This window comes from Schistocerca nitens, chromosome 1 (genome assembly GCF_023898315.1).
Source record: "Schistocerca nitens isolate TAMUIC-IGC-003100 chromosome 1, iqSchNite1.1, whole genome shotgun sequence".
NCBI lineage: Eukaryota > Metazoa > Arthropoda > Insecta > Orthoptera > Acrididae > Schistocerca > Schistocerca nitens.
Window position 1 is genome coordinate 801986052 of NC_064614.1, and position 12444 is coordinate 801998495.

At 40.1% G+C, this 12444-nt stretch overlaps 1 protein-coding gene across 1 annotated transcript in view; it reads right to left on the reverse strand.

Annotated features, from left to right (window-relative positions):
* The window catches only part of LOC126262461 (potassium voltage-gated channel subfamily H member 8), a 518890-nt gene that overhangs the window by 14890 nt on the left and 491556 nt on the right, over nucleotides 1-12444 (reverse strand). The window lies entirely within an intron of this gene.

Consider the following 12444-nt stretch of genomic DNA (forward strand, 5'->3'; position numbering starts at 1 on the left):
TTTTTCACTCAGCTATATAACTCATCAGCAGTGTAACATATATGTAAATTGTACATCTGATAATAGAGCTCTTTGCCCAGAATGAGTCTCAGTCTGTGGCATAAACTCTGTTATGAAGAAAATATTTCATGCTGATCATACATAATTAACAGGAGAGCATCTGTCAACTTTGCTACAATACCGATTGGAAGACAGCAAATCCTGAAGTTGTGAGGAGTTATACACTTTGTATAGTGAAGCACAATCTGAAAAAACTTCACACACTGTTCACATGAAACTCATTTATTTCAATGGAGCACAGCCATTTCAGTCTTCTTGGTCCTTATCAAGTACAGAATAAAGGATACTTACATTACAAAAACCACCAAGCGTGTTATATGCAGTCAATTTTCTGAAAAATTGTCATTGCCAAACAACTCATATCAGTCAAATGTGTGAAATGCTTGTGAAACTGTTGCCAGTGTGCCACAACAGTATTGAATAATATATGAGCTGACATGTGGAATAATCATGTCTACTGCCAGATGTTTGTGTCGCTCTGGCACAATATTTTGGCCACATAACTCGTTGCCTTCTTCAGGTGCTACCTGAGACGGCCGTATTGGAGGATCTTGTCCAGTATTTATGCCCAGAGGGCGCTGGGTGCTCTCTCTGCCGTCCGCACCCACCTGGCGCTGCTTGTAATGTGTTGTCTCTTCCCCGGTGCTCCCTCGGACGTCCGCGCCCGACTTGGTCGCCATCTGTGGCAGCTGTCTGAGGCCCGTCCTGCGTTGGGCATTCCATTCACGGTCCGTGCCTGCCTGGTGCTGCTCCTGAGGTTTTGGCCCTTCCCTGGTGCTCCCACGGATGTCCACACCCGGCTCGTCCACCATCTGTGGTCGTGGCAGCTGTCTGGGGCCGGACCCGCGTTTGGCATTCCGTTCGTGGTCTGTGATCACTTGGCACTGCTCCTGAGGTGTTGGCATCTCCCCGGTGCTCCCACGGACATCTGTGCCCGCCTCATTCACCATCTGCAGTTGTGGCAGCTGTCAGGCCTGTCTCGCGTCGGGCACTCCATTCGCGGTCCACGCCCGCCTAGCGCTGCTTGTAAGGTGTTGTCTCTCCCCAGTGCTCCCTCGGACGCCTGCGCCCCACTTGGTCTCTATCTGTGGCAGTGCTCTGAGGCCCGTCCTTTGTTGGGCACTCCATTCGCGGTCCGCACCTGCCTGGCGGTGCTCCTGAGGTGTTACTACTTCTTGAGGAGTTTCTTGGTTCCTTTTGTTGGGCCCTGATAAGCTCCAGAGCCGGACTCCATGCTGAGCTGAGCCAGTAACCACTGTCTCGGTTTATTAGGTTGTCTGTGACCTTGATCTCGATGGCCTCCTTTATGACACTGTCCCAAAATCTTGGAGTCTGTGTCACAATTTAGGTGTTGCTGTAGTCCATTGAGTGACCGAGCTCCAGACAGTGCTCCGCTATGGAAGATTTTGTTGCCTGTCCTAGTCTGGTGTGCCTCTAGTGTTCTTTGCACCTGACGTCCACCGTCCCGGTTGTCTGGCCAATGTATGATTTTCCACACTGGCACGGGATGTTGTAAATGCCTGGTTTACGTAGCCCCAGGTCGTCCTTCACACTCCCTAGCATTATCCCAGGACGGGCCTCATACAGTTGCCACAGATGGTGACCAAGTCGGGCGCGGACGTCTGAGGGAGCACCGGGCAAGAGACAACACATTACAAGCAGCACCAAGTGGGCGCGGACGGCAGAGAGAGCAACCAGCGCCCCCTGGGCATAAATACTGGACAAGATCATCCAATACGGCCGTCTCAGGTAGCACCTGAAGAAGGCAATGAGTTACGTGGCCGAAATATTGTGCCAGAGCGACACAAACATCTGGCAGTAGACCCGATTATTCCACATGTCAAGATCTCGCCCGGAAAGCCTGAAGAGTTACAATATATGAGCTGTTTGCTTAGACAAATGCGTGGTTTCATGGAAATGGGAAGCAGACAAGTAAATTTCAGGGCTAGTATTATTGCAATTGTTGGGTGGGTTACACATTGCCGAGCAGCAACAGAACAACTTCAGAAAGGAATCTATGTACATTTCTAATCAATTGCAGGGCAAATATGTTTATTCTATGAGATGTACATATGTTGTACTAGTGACAGTGGCCGCTCATGGCATGTAGATTCAGAAAGTGATTCCTTTTTTGTCACAAAAGAGGGTCAGCAGAACATTCCTGGCATTGTGTGAAATTTCTTTGGTCTGAGTGATGAGAAATTACATAATTCCTTACTCACTCTCTTCATTTCTAGTCTGTGGCCTAAATTTTGTCCATGGTAGCAAATCTTGCATCTTTTTGTTCAAAGTAGGACAAAAGTATCTCATGCACGTCAAGATTGCTGTTTCAATCAAAAAGACAACAGTCAGGCACACATCTTCCTGATGTTTTGTGAACTTGGAGCACGACATGCAGAAGGGTGCTGAGTCATGGACACTGTTTAAAGATTCTGCTGTATCACTACATTATTTTGCCTCACGATGGCTCCAATGAATATGGTGTTACATTAAGTCATGATGAGAACATGACTGACTCAGACAAGGAGCCGCAACCACAGATTTCACACCATTTGTTAACTTTCAGCTCCACTTTTAGGCTTGCTGCTATTGACAACCATGAATCACTACATTATACCTTCACCTGTGATGAAGATATTTCACATTACCAACTTGCAGAAGCCAGACAACAGAACACTGTTTGTCCTTCATGCAAATTGTTAGTGGAACAGCCATCTTTACATTGTCCCTGTGCTGATGTTAGTGCATCTGCAGAATTCTGCCACAAAGCAAACAATAGGCACACCTTTACAAATATGCATACCAACTTACAGACTAGCAGCATCATTTTTCACTTTTTTTGATATGTTTATGATGTTTTTCTATTATTTTACTGCTCTTACACAGCAGCAGGGATTCAAAATATGCAAAAAAAAGTCAGCAACCCCACTCACAATTAAAACACAATTAACAGCAGACTACTGCCTTCATCTAACATGACTACAAAGAATGCCATAAGCAGAAAGAAATAAGACCAGTCTTACTGAAAAGTATTCATTTCCCTTGGAAAACATTCTGCCTTGATATCTTCATACCAGGACCAGTTTATTTCATGCCATCAATCACAGTTAATTATTCTGGAATTATGTTCAATTCCAGAAAGCAGAAACATAATTATCTTTTAGCAGAATATGCAGTGGTTAGAAATTTTAAAATATTATGTGTATTATGGCTATGAGAAGACCAATTTGTTTATTTGTGCTGATAACTGTATGGCACAAAATAAGAACAACATCATTACATAAAAAAAACAACAAATTTTCCTGCCAGTCGGCCATACAAACTTTTGTTGACTGGGCCTTTGGCCTTACAAAATGAAAAAACCATATGACATGTAGTTCTTGGGCTGATATTGCCAGAATGATTGAAAGCAATACCTCTGAATCACAGCTTAATGAATCTATCCCAGTAGGAAATGAAAGTGGCAGTCTATTAGCAGATATATATGACAGGCAAGACATGTTTCATTCCTGTAGCTGGAAGATAACATCTCTGATCACAGTCTTCAACCACTTTTTATGAAAGACATAACAGGAACAACAATGTGTCAACAAAAACTTAATTGAGTAACTGTGTGTGTAAGGATACTTGAAGATAATATCTCAGAAATTGAATCTGAGGCATGACTGAAGAAAGTCAAACAATATTTGTTTGCGGATACTGAAGAGTACAGTACTGCATGGAAGAGACATATGATCGCTTATGCACAGTGCCATACATCTACTGAGGTGTAATGTATGTTTTATGGATTATGATGATTAATACCATGTTAATATGATGTTTTTGTAAGTATAATAGAGTTGTGTAGTAATAATTAGTAATGCAGCTTTGAAAATACATGAAGAATTCCTTCTTAAAGCTACAGACATCTAGTTTTCACAACACTGAAGATGATTTTAAGTACTGTTACATTAGACACCAAAAGAAAAATGTGATTTTTCCAACTAACAGTAAGATTTCATGCCTTCGGATTTTGTTTTTGGAAGTTCATATACCAAGTTCAGTGAAATGAAAATGGTAAGCCAGAACATGTGACACTGTAGGGAAAAATTAAGGTGTTGAGACTACTGACTAAGAATTGCTTTGGCAGGAGTATCATGTCTCCAGGCACAGGTAGTGATGTGTAGCAGCAGAATAAATGACATTCATAGTGAGTAGGTAACTACATAAGGTCTTGCTGGCATTGTGGTGGAACTTTGCAGCATCAGACAAGTTTGTCCAACTGAAATTTGCTAGTATACGCACAAGATGTTTGTAAACAACTGAATGTCACTCACATAAATGCATGTAAAGACAAAGTGACTAAAACATCAGTGAAGAATGGAATGCCCTGGTCAATACAACATTATTAAAAGGATGAAAATCCAACATAAACGCAGAGGATGAAAATATTATTACAGCAACAATCTCATCAGACAGATAATTGGTACCAGTATTCATTTGATGACCTGTCTCAAAATCTCAGTAACATGAATGAAAGTGAAAACACAATAATCCATGAATGTGTGAGGCTATATTCATTATGCCCCACTCTTACATAAATAATGTGCATGTAGTCATCTTTTATTACATTAATGCTTTAAATTATGACTACTTATACAGGGCTATTACAAATGATTGAAGCGATTTCATAAATTCACTGTAGCTCCATTCATTGACATATGGTTACGACACACTACAGATACGTAGAAAAACTCATAAAGTTTTGTTCGGCAGAAGCAGCACTTCAGGTTTCTGCAGCCAGAGCGCTCGAGAGCGCAGTGAGACAAAATGGCGACAGGAGCCGAGAAAGCGTATGACGTGCTTGAAATGCACTCACATCAGTCAGTCATAACAGTGCAACGACACTTCAGGACGAAGTTCAACAAAGATCCACCAACTGCTAACTCCATTTGGCGATGGTATGCGCAGTTTAAAGCTTCTGGATGCCTCTGTAAGGGGAAATCAACGGGTCGGCCTGCAGTGAGCGAAGAAATGGTTGAACACGTGCAGGCAAGTTTCACGCGTAGCCCACGGAACTCGACGAGTAAAGCAAGCAGGGAGCTAAACGTACCACAGCCGACGGTTTGGAAAATCTTACGGAAAAGGCTAAAGCAGAAGCCTTACCGTTTACAATTGCTACAAGCCCTGACACCCAATGACAAAGTCAAACGCTTTGAATTTTCGGCGCGGTTGCAAAAGCTCATGGAAGAGGATGCGTTCAGTGTGAAACTTGTTTTCAGTGATGAAGCAACATTTTTTCTTAATGGTGAAGTGAACAGACACAATGTGCAAATCTGGGCAGTAGAGAATCCTCATGCATTCTTGCAGCAAATTCGCAATTCACCAAAAGTAAACGTGTTTTGTGCAATCTCTCGGTTTAAAGTTTACGGCCCCTTGTTCTTCTGCGAAAAAAACGTTACAGGACACGTGTATCTGCACATGCTGGAAAATTGGCTCATGCCACAACTGGAGACCAACAGCGCTGACTTCATCTTTCAACAGGATGGTGCTCCACTGCACTTCCATCACGATGTTCGGCATTTATTAAACAGGAGATTGGAAAACCGATGGATCGGTCGTTGTGGAGATCATGATCAGCAATTCATGTCATGGCCTCCACACTCTCCCGACTTAACCCGATGCGATTTCTTTCTGTGGGGTTATGTGAAAGATTCAGTGTTTAAACCTCCTCTACCAAGAAACGTGCCAGAACTGCGAGCTCGCATCAACGATGCTTTCGAACTCATTGATGGGGACATGCTGCGCCGAGTGTGGGAGGAACTTGATTATCGGCTTGATGTCTGCCGAAACACTAAAGGGGCACATACCGAACATTTGTGAATGCCTAAAAAAACTTTTTGAGTTTTTGTATGTGTGTGCAAAGCATTGTGAAAATATCTCAAATAATAAAGTAATTGTAGAGCTGTGAAATCGCTTCAATCATTTGTAATAACCCTGTATTTCTGTCACAAGCGCTTTATTGACTACCATCAGCAAGGGTAATATTAACCCACTTTTCCATATTCCTTGACTTGTTAAGGTCTGATTAGTTGACAAGGAAAATGTCACAGGCAGGAACAAGAAGAAGACTGCTAGCAAGTGAGCTTTCAGTCAAAAGGCCTTCTTATAATTAGATAGTGCATGCACACACACACACACACACACACACACACACACACACATATTCATGCAAGCCCAACTCTCACATGCATGACCACAATCTCAAGGTAGTGGTCATATATATATGTGTGTGTGAGTGTGTGTGTGTGTGTGTGTGTGTGTGTGTGTGTGTGTGTGTGTGCTTGCTATCTACTTTAGAAGAAGGGCTTTTGGCCAAAATCAACACTTGTTAGCGGTCTTTTTGTTGTGTCTCTCTGTGACCCAATGTCTCTCCTATGTGGTCAGTAGCAATCTACTCCTTTCACAATATTGTCATTATTTTATCCTGAATTTTCCGTTGTTTAGTGTTATCATACATTAGAAACTTATAATGTGTGCAATATTTTTTTCAAAAAATTTAGGCAATGCTTCTTTTGCTTGGGGTGACTTTGTCCCATATGTTCAAAATTGTTCACAATAAGCCAAAAATGCACTGAGGCCATATTGACCAATCAAATAGGATCTTATACTTAATATATTGTTACTCAAGTTTCCATGAATCATTTAATTTCAAAAAATGAGTTAAATAACTAATATTTAAAGAAATTAAATAAACAAGGGAAATACTAATTAGTTGATTTGTATGAGGTTATGCATTTCAAAAGGACAACACAATTAAAATGTTAACAAAACGATTGGACAAACCTATCCACTTCACAAAAAGAAAAAAGATTGCTTTAGGAGACTTTTTTGGGTTGCTTTATACTGCACAACATTCTCCCAGTAATAAATAATTGAATCTGGTCTTTGAAGCACCTTCAACACTTTTAGTCTTTTATCCATGGACTCAACAACAAAGCCAGTGATATTAAACTTAGAAATTTGTTCCTGGATACTTTTCCCAATTAAAAAGGAGCATCACAAAATTATCAGTAGCACAGTTTTCAGAGTTTACTTTCACACTAGAGCTCAATGAGCATTCCTCACGCTCCCAAAACATTTCACTTTCTTCATCTGATTCTTCCAGTGCCACATTATCAGGATCACCATCTTCTGAGCAGACTTGCACATTAACTCTCTTATGTCTTTTCTTCTTGGGTTTGAACAATGAAAAAAACATGGGTGCCTCACCTGCAAGCAGTTCAAGCTCTTTAACCAAGATGATTTTTCCAGCTGGTACATCCTAACTTTCTCCTCTTTTTAGCGTCAGTTGAGGATATTAAATGGACACTTATTTTTTCCCCAGCTTTTCAAAGAATGCTTCACTTACCATATCAACATCATTTTTGTTCTCTGGCAAGCTTTCAAGAAGCTTTTGCCTGTGTAGCTGGACAATATCACACTTTTCAAGCTTAGAGATAAGGTTTTGGTCCCTTTTAAGCCCTTCATCATTTCAGTTATTGCCATGACACACACTTGTCAACCAGATGGGAAATAATTGTTGTTTACAAGAATAAGAAATTTTGAAAATAAGCACTGCTAGGTAACAAAATGAACACAACATAAGCCTAGGGTTATTCAGGCCAAAGTTACCTCAAAACAAGGGATGATGTTGTCCCAGTGTAAAATATAGCCTTTATTTCATACCAGAATATTCTCATTTCACAATTAAATCTAAACATATGAAGCAATAACAAAAACATCTTACTAAGATTAAAATTACTGCTATAACAGAGGAACAAACATCACTGTTCCCCCTCAACTAACAGACCTGTCAAATAACAAGTGCTGTTGCAACAGCAGATCCATGAACTATGGAGACAGTGCACCAGCAACATTGCTAGTTCTGCTATCTACTATTTAAGTCAGGAAACAAAGTATTCATTGACAAAGGTAGAAGCTGCATGGCACATACTCTTTTTTTTTCATCTGGATCAATGTTATCCACAAAGTGTCAACATTACTTCCAATTTACTCAGCTCATCAGAGACTGATGCAACAATGCCTTCTGCATATTTTTAGTATTTTTGTATGTGCACTCTTCATGGCTGCTGCTGGTCACAAAGCGTCTATTTCAGATACAAGTATGCGACATCTGTGACACACTGTTACAACAAACTGTCTTAATAAAGGAGCATACAATTAAAAATAATGTTCAGCTGTGATCAAGAAAAGACATTTTAAAAAGCACTTTATAATTTAAATGCAGTATCATTGAGTCTGCATCCTGATTCCTTTATACAGCACTTTCTTTTTGACAACAGGCTGCATTAATAAAAAGTGTTCATAAACTGGAGCCCAAAATATCTTGAAAATGAGCAACTACATAACTGAAGAGAACTGAGTTTGCAACTTACTGTGTGCTATAATGGGTAGGGGATTGCCTTTCATCACAGAGTGACAGTAGATGAAATATGTTGCAAGCACAACGAATCCTCCAGCCTGTATGTAAAATATATCCCATTCTTATTCGAATGACCAGCATATATGTCTGTTGCAATAATTTAGTGATTGCACGCTGATTGCAATTTCTTTTTTATTTCAAATAGAAAAATAAATGTAAAATTGAAAAGACTGAAAAAATTCTGTCATACAAATTATCCCAATTAGAGAGTTATAAGGTGCTCAGTCATTTAATGTCACTCTTTAGCAGCTAAGACAGCAATAAATAAAAATAAATAAATAAAAAAAACATGACTTTGTCCTTTCATGGGATATAAAATCATAATGTCTTCAGATATTTAAACTGATATTTATGAAGCTGAATACAACCTCTTCTGTCATACTACCTCCAATATTTCATTTTTGCATAGGATTTCCAAGAAGGTATGAGAAAACGTTAGACTGTTAGGTATCCAGTACCTTAACCACTATAAAATCACATTTGGTCTAAAATTTAGAAAATTTTCTTTTCCTTTATACATCAGTGTGTTTCTTAATGGAATTTTTGTAAAAGCTACCTATGTCTTACAGTGAGCATCTCATTCATTTATTAGTCACTTACAAGCTGTTTTCCATTTTCACTTTATATTGATCTATTGTGCAACTGGCAACAAGAATTTCAATTTTCAAAAACAAATACATATTATTTCTGCAAAATGGTGCATTCCTAAACATCTGCAGCATTTTTGAAGTCATATTGGTGATTTCACTCAATACAAGTTATCTATAATGACAGTGTAAATTCCTGGGTGGAATAATATGTAAAATAAAGAAAAGGCGACCACTCAGCTATGAATGACTGACAAGTGGTACAATGAAACAATCAACAGATTATAATAGTTACATTATATACAGAGCTGTTGCTCTGTCTTTAGCAAAAATACCTACACAACCACACAGACAACCAAACACACATTTGAGACCACAGTGAACCCTGGCTACAAGACTGAAGGTCTGGGTGTCAGTTGGTGTGGATGTGAATGTGTGTACTATTGTTAGCGGAAGAACAAGAGCTTGAAATCAAGTGCAAATATTGTATTTTGTCAAGCATGTGTGTGCACCTTCCATCAGTAGGCTATATGTGCATGGTTGTTTTTCCAATACTTATATTATTTGAAGCAAAAACTAAAATCTTTTGTTCACTTGGTAGCAACCTCCTTGAATTACTTTTGAAACCAGTCATTGAGGGAAGAAGGTATTTTCAGAAAGACTAAGAGAGTAGTAGTAACATCCATTCCAAAAAGTGGAGAAAAGCAAGTGACCTCTAATAAAGACCCATTTTCCTCCTTCTTGTGTTCTCAAAAAAATTTAACAGCAACTCAGACTGGCTTCTGTAAAGACTTTTCTACTGAGAAAACAATACGCAGTCTCAGAAACTCACTTATGGTAGAACTAAACAAGGGAATTTATACCCTGTTGGCATTTAAAGTAATTTTGCCAAGGCCTTTGATTGTGTAGATATAAAATTTTACTAACCAATGTTGGAATTGTGTTTAAGTCACTCCCATTGCATGGATGGAGTTGTATCTTAAGAACAGAGAATAGAGGATCACATTTACAAAGGATATAATAGGAATCAGTGTAAATTTGGAGTGAGTGAATGTGGTGTACTGCAAGTTTCAGTAATTGACTCACTCCTGTCTCTGGTCTACATAAATGATTTAAGTGGAACACTGGAGGACTTTTCAAAAGCTTAGATGTTTTTTATATCACCAGTGTATTGATACAGTGCCCAAATACATCCACATCAGACATCACAAGGAATAGGCTTAAAACTGGTTCCCACCAAACAGCTTAATCCTTTATATTAAACAATGGAAACTCCAGGTAGGGATAACAACAATGTAGAAAAAGACCGGTTTCTACTTACTGTAAAGAAGACATATCAAGTTGCAGACAGGCACAATTAAAAGACACTTACATACAGCTTTCGGCCACAGACACACACAGGGAAGCACACCTCATGCCCAGATGACTGAAAAACTCCAATGGGGTTGAATGCTATCTGGCAGAGTGTGCAGAGGGTAGAATGTCAACAGATGCAGTGTCAGGAGATTGTGGGGCAATGAGGTGGGGAAAAAAAGGAGAGGAGTGGGGAAGGATGGGCAGGTGCATTGGCACAGGGCTGCAAATAAACAGTGTAGGAGACAAGAATGAGGATAGGAGAGTGTGCAAACTGTTGGATGGAGGGTGTGCAGACAGTATGTTACCATAGGTCAAGGCTGGGATTATTAAGGGAGCAGAGAATGTGTTGTAAGGATAACTCCCATCTGTGCAGTTCAGAAAGGCTGGCAGTGGAGGGAATGATGCAGATGGCTTGGGTAGTGAAGCAGCCACTGAGATCAGGTTTGTTGTGCTCAGTTGCATGTTGTGCCCCAGTGTGATTTGCTTTGTTCTTGGCTACAAATATGCAGCTGAACACAACACACGTGATTTCAATGGTTGATTCACTACCCGAGCCATCTAGATCCTTCCCTCTACCACCAGCTTTTGTGGACTGCACAGATGGGAGTTATCCTTGCAACACATCCTCTGCTCCTGTAATAATCCCAACATCAACCTATGGTAACTTACTGTCCGCACACCCTCCACCCAACAGTTTCTGCTCACCTCTATCCCTATTCTAATCTCCCACCCCATTTGTTTGCAACCCTCTGCCAATGCATCTGCACATCTTTCCCCACTCCTCTCCTGTTTTGCTACTTTTTCCCCACCTCCCTACCCCAAAACCTCCTGACACTGAGCCTGTTGACATTTTAGTCCCTGCACACTCCATCAGACTATTTGTCTCTCTCTCCTTAGCTATACACCATCTCTTCCCTTTCCCTGCCCCCTCCAGATTGCAACTTGCATCCTATGTGATGTTGCATTCCAGCTCGAGATGCTGGAGATGGTGGTCGTGTGTGTGCTTGGTTGTTTGTTTCTTTTACTGAAGAAGGCTGTGGCCAAAAGCTAAATGGAAATGTCTTTTAATTGTGCTTGTCTGCAATCTGATGTGCCTACTTTATGGTAAGTAGCAATCTGTCTTTTCCTACATTGTTGATAGTACTTTATATTATAAAGATTAATACTGTGAAATTCTAAACAAGTGAAAATGACTTACAGGTACTAGCAGAGATCAATGACATACATTGGAGAATCCATATGTGAATTTCTTAAGCATCCAAGTGGATAATGGAGTAAGATGACATCAGAGCATGACTAAATTAACCAACAAACACAGTTCTTCCTGTTCTGCACAAAAAAATTTCTCTCGCTGTATTGATCTGGAGGTAGGATTGCTTGCACACTTTTCAAATTTCCACTTAGTATTGTTCTAAAGGATAATCTACTGGGGCATTGTAGCTAAGGAAGATAAGGTAAAGCAAAGATAGTATTTTTTCTACAGGAGGGTGCAGTAAGAATGTTGTGATGAATTGATAACTACCGTATTTACTCGAATCGAAACCACACTTTTTTCCGGTTTTTGTAATCCAAAAAACCGCCTGCGGCTTAGAATCCGAGTGCAAAGTAAGCGGAAGTTCTGAAAAGTTTTGGTAGGTGGCACCACAACTAACTTCTGCCGTCGAATATATGTAGCTCTATACAGGCACGCTTTGCAGGCAAAAAGGCAAATACTGGCGAAAAAACCTCTGCATCAGTAAATAAATTAAAAAAGAAAAGGTAGAAGACGAGCTTTTTCTCCGCCCCGAGTTTCAACCACTGCATTTCATATATTATCCAACAAAGTAAATAGAAATTCCATATTGTTCAGCTTCCAATGTAGCAGCCTTTCAAATATTCCTAGCAACACAAATTAATTTCTTAACAAAAATACCAACAATGCACAAGGCTTTAGGATTGTTGCACGAGTTGACACGCTGGGGCTCATTAAGACTTAAT